The sequence below is a fragment of the Eleutherodactylus coqui genome, chromosome 2 (assembly GCF_035609145.1).
Source record: "Eleutherodactylus coqui strain aEleCoq1 chromosome 2, aEleCoq1.hap1, whole genome shotgun sequence".
Classification (NCBI taxonomy): Eukaryota; Metazoa; Chordata; class Amphibia; order Anura; family Eleutherodactylidae; genus Eleutherodactylus; species Eleutherodactylus coqui.
This window is the reverse complement of record NC_089838.1, coordinates 279,387,240-279,395,699: the sequence shown is the minus strand read 5'-3', so window position 1 is coordinate 279,395,699 and position 8,460 is coordinate 279,387,240. Positions and strand designations below refer to the sequence as shown.

Below are 8,460 nucleotides of genomic sequence, written 5' to 3'. Positions count from 1 at the left end.
CAAGCTCTTCGCTCCTCCCGCTCGCCCCCATAGGCGAAGACCCGGGTGCGTGAGCCACATTACCCACTTCAGGTGAGCCTCGGCTCCCTGGACGAGCATAGGACACTGGTAGTCCTTTCTCTTGATCAAACTGATTTACCAGCGCTTCCAGCACTACCATGAAATCATTCACACCTCCGGGCGATGTATCGCCCCACACTCTTCCACATGTCGACTCACCCACTCTGTCAAGGGAAAACCGGTGGCGGGTGGTCTCGCCTGTTGAAGAATGGGACTCTGTGCCATGTGTCATGCCGAAACCCTGCTGTGGGCGACACCGCGGCTCCTTGAGCTCTGCGCATTTGAAGTCCCGAAGGCCGCCATAGACTCGCTCTGCCTGCCGCTAGGGCCGGCCCACCTATCATCTGCGGAGGAAGCCAGTGACAAATGTAACGTGGACCGCGGAGCCCAAGTCTCCGCCACTTGGCTGCAACGCCAGCCACTGCGTTGCACTGCTCCCGAATGCTCGTGTTGCCCCGCCAGGGGAGTTCTCGCGCTGCTGGTGCCTTCGTCCCTAGACCCCAGCGACGATGAGCAAGGCCGGCATAGAGCTGCGGGCGCTTCCCGCGCTTCCCCCCCTCCCCCACCCTCTTGGCACTCTGTCCCCACGCCGCCGGATCAACCAACCTCTCTGCTCCCTTCCTGGCTCTCTTGCTCCTTTGTGCCCCCACCTGTATGATGCTGCCTCCTGGGCTGCCGGGGGCCTCGCTCCCGTAGCTATCGCTGCTGTCCCTGCGCAAAGAAGTCCCGGCGCCGGAACTACATCCTTTCGCCCTCCGCCAGTGCCGTGCGAGGGCCGCTCCGGCTCTCCTAACAATACTCGGCAGACAGCCACGGGTTGCCCCACTCCTGCACTGGATTTACCCATCCCGGACTTCGCATCTCCGATCCTGGTAAGTCCCGACCCGTCCGCTGCAAGCGCTTCGGTGCCACTTCCGATGGCTCCCCGGCTGCTCCCTGCATTCCTGCACTGCGACCGCGCCACTGTGCTTCCGCTCCCTTTCGCCGCTCCCTGGCTTCTATTTCGGCCCCCCTTCTTTGCGGCTGGACTGGGGCTCAGCCTGGCAGTGGGGAGTCTTCCCCTGCGCGTTCTTCCTCGGGGTTCTGTGCTGACGTCCAGCTCCGGAAGAATTTCTACTATCCCGGCTTCTCCCGCCGCTGCCACTCCGACTTCTGCAGCCATTTGTAACAGCCACTGGGGCCCTTGGCTGGCAACCGCCTCCTTAATTTGTTGCATTAGCTGGTCCATGGTGACTTTGCGCTCTGGAGTCCTCGCACGTCTTCCCTCTTCTTTCTCTTCACGTGGACTGAAGCAACTCCTCCTCTTCCTTTCTCTTCTTCCTTACACTGACCCCTTCTACCACCCAGGTCGCTTCCTTCTTAACCCTTTCCTATCCTTCCCGCCCCCGAGTCCTTAGCCCCTTCGCTAGCTGCTCTGTCGGTACCTAGGACTGTCAACGCTGGAGGTGCCACAATATGGAGAAATGTGCACCTGAATGTCTTCTGGCCAAGAGGCCAGTGAAAGTAAATTTGGCTATAAGGATACGTGATTTACTAGTAGGTGGAATTCCACTGTGGGTAGACGTTGATCCAAATCAGGAGGTTCCCAAGGTCATACCTGAGGTTCTGCCATTCCTTAAGACAGCGTCTGGAGACGGTTAAGACTGTGCTGATCAGCTTTGGGACTATGTGTGGAACTGTGCCATTTGAAATTATAAAATGTGAAGATCTAAGGCCGCCTGCACATGGATGAGTTGGACACCGCATGCGGGATTCCCACAGTGGAGATTGACCCAGTGTCCGGCCGGTGACCCCTAAGTACCTGTCCAGCGTCTTCTGTTCCGTGCTGTGGATGTGCCGGCTGGCACTCTGTTGCACATGTGCAGTAGGCACCGGCGCTCTGCGATGACAAGAGGCACACAGCCCCCGAGCTGTTGCAGTGTCTGACTGAGCAGACCGACATCTGGCTTTTGCCGCTGAGCCTCCAACCGGGCATGGTCGGCAGCCTCACACACGTGCCATGCCTGGCCCACATCTTCAATCTGGTGGTTCAGCGGTTTCTGAAAAACTACCCGCACTTGTCAGACCTGCTCGGCAAGGTGTGCCGCGTCTGCGCACATTTCTGCAAGTCCACCACGGACACTGCCACCCTGCGGACCCTGCAACATCGGTTTAATCTGCTAGAGCACCGGCTGCTGTGCGACGTGCCCACATGGTGGAATTCTACGCTCCACATGTTGGCCAGGCTGTATGAGCAGCGTAGAGCAATAGTGGAATACCGACTCCAACATGGTCGCCGTAGTGGCAGTCAGCCTCCCCAATTCTTTACCGAGGAGTGGTCCTGGATGGCAGACATCTGCCAGGTCCTTGGAAACTTTGTGGAGTCTACCCAGACGGTGAGCGGCGATGCTGCAATCATTAGTGTCACCATTCCTCTGCTATGCCTACTGAGAAGTTCGCTGCAAAGCATAAAGGCTGACGCTTTGCGATCGGAACAGGAGACGGGGGAAGAGAGTATGTCGCTTGATAGTCAGAGCACCCTCATGTCTATATCTCAGCGCGTTTTGGAGGAGGAGGGGGAGGAGCATGAGGAGGAGGGGGAAGAGACAGCTGGGCCCACTGCTGAGGGTACCCATGCTGCTTGCTCCCATCTGTTCAGCGTGTATGGCCTGTGGGCGAGGAGGAGGAGGAGGATGAGGATGAGGATCCTGAAAGTGATCTTTCTAGTGAGGACAGCCATGTCTTGTGCACCCTGGCACACATGGCTGACTTCATGTTAGGATGCCTTTCTCGTGACCCTCGCGTTAGATGCATTCTGGCCACTACGGACTGTACACCCTTCTCGACCCCCGGTATAAGGAGAACCTTTCCACTCTCATTCCCGAAGAGGAAAGGGGTTCGAGAGTGATGCAATACCACAGGGCCCTGGTGGACAAACTGATGGTAAACTTCCCATCTGACAGCGCTATCGGCAGAAGGCGCAGTTCCGAGGGCCAAGTAGTAGGGGAGGCGCGGAGATCAGGCAGCATGTTCAGCTCAGGCAGGGGAACACTCTCCAAGGCCTTTGCCAGCTTTATGGCTCCCCAGCAAGACTGCGTCACCCCTCCCCACTCAAGGCTGAGTCGGAGGGAGCACTGTAAAAAGATGGTGAGGGAGTACGTAGCCAATCGTACTGCCGTCCTCCGTGATGCCTCAGCTCCATACAACTATTGGGTGTCAAAGCTGGACACATGGCACGAACTTGCGCTGTATGCCCTGGAGGTGCCAGCGTGCCCTGCCGCTAGCGTCTTGTCAGAGAGGGTGTTTAGTGCAGCTGGGGGAATCATCACAGACAAGCGTACCTGCCTGTCAACTGCCAGCGCCAACATGCTTGCACTCATAAAGATGAACAAAGCCTGGCTTTCCCCAGACTTCTCTTCTTCACCGGCAGAGAGCAGAGGAACCTAAAGATTCTTTTTGCTGCAACCGCAGATAAAAGCACTCTTCTCTGTCACCGGTAAAATGGGGCATTTAGCTTTGTCAATCTGTCTCTGACATTAGTCCTTCTCCTGCTACTCCTCCTCCAGAAACAACATGTCATCGCGCTGAATGGCCAATTTTTCTGCGGCCCACAAGGCTCATCTACATCTACCAATGTTTTTACAATATTTCTAAGTTTCAAAATTATTGAGACTGTAACATGAACCAATTTTTTCAACAGGGCTGCCTACAGGCTCTGTTACAAATTAAGTAACAGTGAGCTGTAGCTTTAAAAAAATGTTTATGGGTTTCACCTGCCCTCTCGGTTGATAAATTTTTCATAGGTACACTTGTACTCTTGGTACACTAATTTTTGGGTCCCATGCCTACACTCTTATCCAACTAATTTTTCCGGCCTTCGCTTACGCTCATGATATCCCAATGTTTCAGAGGTTGGCCTATACTATTACTACAGAAATTTTACTGGGGTCTGCCTACCTATACTTCTGCTACAAGAAAATTACAGGGGTCTTCCTATTTTGCTGCCACAAGGATGGTACTGGGGTCTGCCTAAACTGCTGCCACGTTAATTTTACAGGGGTTTGCCTATACTGCTGCCACAAGGATGTCACTGGGGTCTGCCAATACTGCTACCACGTTAATGTTACAGGGGTCTGCCTATACTTCTGCTACAGAAATGTTACTGGGATCTGCCTATACTGTTACTACAGAAAAGGTTACTCGGCTCTGTCTATACCGTTACCACAGAAATGTTAGTGGAGTCTGTCTATACTTCCGCCACGTTAATATTACTGGGGTCTGCGTATACTTCTGCTACAAAAATGGTACTGGGGTCTGCCTATGCTTCTGCTACATAAATGTTACAGGGATTTGCTTATACAGCGACGACAGACATGTTACTGGGGTCTGCCTTTACTTCTACAGAAATGGTACTGTGGTCTGCCTATACTGCTGCTGCAAAAATGTTACAGGGCTACTGCAATGGGATTTCTTTCTCTACCGTCTGTGTGTTCCTGCTAGCCACCCAAGCTGCGTGTGCACACAGACTTGTCATAGCGGAGTTGTACCTGCCTGGCACTTAAAAAAAAAATAGAATGTCTAGGGCATGGCGTGTGGGCCGCAGCCAACATGTATTTCCTCTCACGCAACCGCAGCTATCCGGGGCACTGCAATGAGATTACTTTCTGTACCATCTGTGTGTTCCTGCTAGCCACCCATGCTGCGGGTGCACACAGACTTGCCATAGCAGAGTTGTACCTGCCTGGCACTTTTAAAGAAACCACAAATGTCTAGGGCATGGCGTGTGGGCCAAAGCTAACATGTATTTTCTATCACGTAACCTCAGCTATCCGGGGCACTGCAATGGGATTTCTTTATGCACTGTCTGTGGGTTCCTGGGGGCCACCCATGCTGCGGGTGCACACAGACTTCCCATTGAGGTGTTTTACCTGTCTGCCCCCAAAACACTGACAGACTTGGGTAGGGTGCAGAGTGCAGATGGTTTACCCCTTATGTTGTCGATAAGGTATCCGACACCCAAACAGAATGAGTAGTGTGTGGACACATCGAGTCCCCATTGGACGCAGGGTCGTGCGGTGTGTGTGTGTGGGGGGGGGGGGCTTGGGCAGCATGTAACCCAGGAGAAGAGGCAGCGGTGTGTCCCGCAGGCAGTGATTGTGCTTGGTTGGAGGTAGTGTGGTGCTTAGCTAAGGTGTGCCTTGCTAATGAGGGTTTGTCCGAAGTAAAGATTGGGGGGGGGGGCACTCTTGCCGCTATTGTGGCTTAATAGTGAGACCTGGGAACCTGAGATGCAGCCCTGCATGTTGCCCCTCGCCTGCCCTATCCGTATCTGTGTAGTTTCCATCACTTTTGTAGGTTTTGAAGATTTGCACAAATGAAAACCTTAGCGCTCGAGTCACCCATTGACTTCAATGAAGTTCGTTACTCGAAACGAACTTTCGAGCATCGCGGAAAGCTCGACTCGAGCAACGAGCACCCGAGCATTTTGGTGTTCGCTCATCTCTAGTAATAACCAGTCTAGCATTACAATTATACAGATCCTTTTAGGAATATATTCTCTAACACCAGTATAGTTTCCTGTGAAACTAAGTAGGTTGCTTGTGGCAACCAAATATCTGTGTGGGATTTCAGATAATAATACAAATGCAAAGAAGAGAAAGAAGACTGCTTCTCTTAAGACAGAGGATGTAGTCAGAGATGACCATGAGGTCTGATATGGAAAAGAATGTGAATAGCTGTGCAGAGTTCAGGAGGAAATTGTCCAGATGCATGCCAACATGGATAGTCTTTAGAAAGCCTAAGTAATAGCAGAAGAAGCATGTCAAACTGCAAATGAAAAATATCAGGAACAGTTGGAAAAGGAATTTAAGACAAAGGCTACTTGCAGAAAAAGAAACAGAAAGGATCCTGAATGATATGGTGGCTGCTTTCAATGAAGTGACTCAGTTGAAAACAGAAGCTGTGATTATCTTAAAGGAGAATGAGCACTTTAGAAGTGTAGCCAAAACTTAAAATGGTCATAGACTACTGGAAGAGCAAACTTCTCAGTGCAAGTGAGGCATTGAAAAGCGAGTAAAAGAAATTTCAGGGGTATCTTTCAAGGGCCCACGAAAAGATGCAAAATATCAGAATGCAAACCTAAAAGAGGGTCTTGGAAGATATGCTAAACTTCACAGAAGCCCAGCAAGAACTCTGTGAGCAAGAAGTGACCCAGTTGAAGAAAAGCTTAGGTGAGAAAGCTAAACTACATGAAACCCAAATCCAGGAGCTTAGACAGAATTATGCCCAAGCTGTGGAGGAACTGTCTGACCACCTGGAGCCATCTAAAAAGGTGAACAAAAACTTGGAAAAGGCCAGACAGGCTCTGGCAAGTGAGCATAATGAGTTGACCAAGAAGGAAAAAGGTACTACTCCAAGACATGAGTAATTCCGAAAACAAAAGAAAAAGGGTAGAGGATCAGCTTCAAGAACTACAAGTTAAAAAAGCACAGAAGGTGACAGATTGAAGGCAGAGCTGTCTGAAAAAGCAAACAGACTGCAGGTGGAATTGTAATCTCAGATTCAAGATTCTCAGAAACTTGTGTAGGAAGAAACTTGTCAGAAGCTTGGCCTCAGTACAAAACTGAAACAAATGGAAGATGAGAGAAATGTGTTCTTTGAGCAACTAGAGGCTTGTGAAAAAGAAACCAAAGCGCTTTCCTTGACACGTACCCTGGAAGAGGCTCAAGAAATGAAGGTCGAATTTAAAAAGATCAACAAACGATTGTGAACAGAAATGCAAAGCTTGGTTAGCGCCAAGAAGGATACTGAAAAGAGAGTTCTGGAAATGTCCAAGACTGTGTTCCAGCCAGTAGAAGAAATGAAGACCCTATTGGAGGAATGTAAGAATGAATTACAAGCCATTAAGTATGCTGGGGTGTTACATGTGAACAGTTTATGAAAAAATGAAAAAGTCTTAGCCTTTAAAAAACCATGATAAAGATGAAGCTATCTAGAAACTGCATGAGGTGCAGGAGCAGCTAAAGAATTGCCAAAGAGAGTTGGAAGACTCTAAGGTGTCCAGGGAAGACATTTTAAGCCAATCTAAAGAAAATGAAAAGAAACTGAAAAGTCTGGTGGCAGGGATAATCCATATGCAAGAGGAGGTTGCTGCTGCAGAGCGTGCCAAAAGACAAGCACAACAGGAACAAGATAAACTGGCAGATGAAATTGCAAATAGCAGTGGTAAAGGTGCTCTGGTTTTGGAAGAAAATAGACGTTTAGAACTCGAAGAAAAAAAAACATGGAGTTATCCAGGGCAAGATACATAGTAGTTATAAGGAAGATCAACAAATACAGGTCTGTGAGCAGTTGGAGAGCCTGAAGTAGGAAAATAGTATTCTAAGAGATGCTATGAGCTTAGCCTCCAATCAGATGGAAAGCATGCAATGCAAGGAGCTTATTAAGCTTCATCAGCACTATGTCAGACTTAAGAAAGAGAAGGACCTGAATGTAAAGGAAAGGGAGGAGCTTATGTTTAGGTTGCATGAGTATGAAGAGACGGCAAGGAAGGTGGATCGTGGCCATGGTCCGCAAATTCTGACACTTAAAAGTGAAAATCCCCAAGCTAATAGATTTTTGCTCTGTGTTTAAGGCATTATATGGAGGAGCATTGCACAGGTACAGGGCACTGATGAACAACCACTCACACACCTTCCTTATATTGAGGGGGGCGGCTGCTTAGTACTATGCTTGCAGAAAAAAGGCATACACAGATTGTAGAGCACCATACAGGCTTACAACCTATTAATGACACCATATTTAATCCATCAGGCTAGCCTGCACCCCAAAGATGAACCACGTCGGCACTGACACCCTATGTTATTTAGTGACCAGACAGTCAGGCATGTGTTAATATGTACCTGTTTGCTATCTGTTATGTCACCATAATAATAATAGCAGTTTTATAGACTTTTACCAAACATCTGGCCTGGAAGTGGGTTACCAAGGTTTGACCACCCATCTAGACGAGGGAAGATGATGATTCTGTGAGCTGAATTATGTGTGTGTGTGTATATATATATTGAATTGGATTCATATTGAATTTCAAATTAAAGGCACAAAGAGGTACAGTATGGCTCTATAATGTGAGTCTTATTGTAGTACTGGAATATTCCAAAAGACGCTAGGGAATATTCCATTTTGTGGAAAGATCCAAGCCAAAATCCACAGGTCTAACATGCAGATTTTGATGCGGATTTGAAAATGAATTAATACTGCCAGCAATGTCCCATCATAATCCACATTCAGACGTGAATTTTGGTGCAGATTTTGATAGCAGAACATTCCGTAACATATTATTCAATATTCAATATTCTGGCGTGGGAGAAAGCAAGCTTACAGATCCATATGCTATAGCACAGATCTCTTATGTTTCCAAAA

At 49.0% G+C, this 8,460-nt stretch overlaps 1 pseudogene; it reads left to right on the top strand.

Annotated features, from left to right (window-relative positions):
• Nucleotides 1-1,515: 1,515 nt before the first annotated feature.
• LOC136610173 (myosin-9-like) lies at nt 1,516-6,808 on the top strand (annotated as a pseudogene).
• Nucleotides 6,809-8,460: the final 1,652 nt, after the last annotated feature.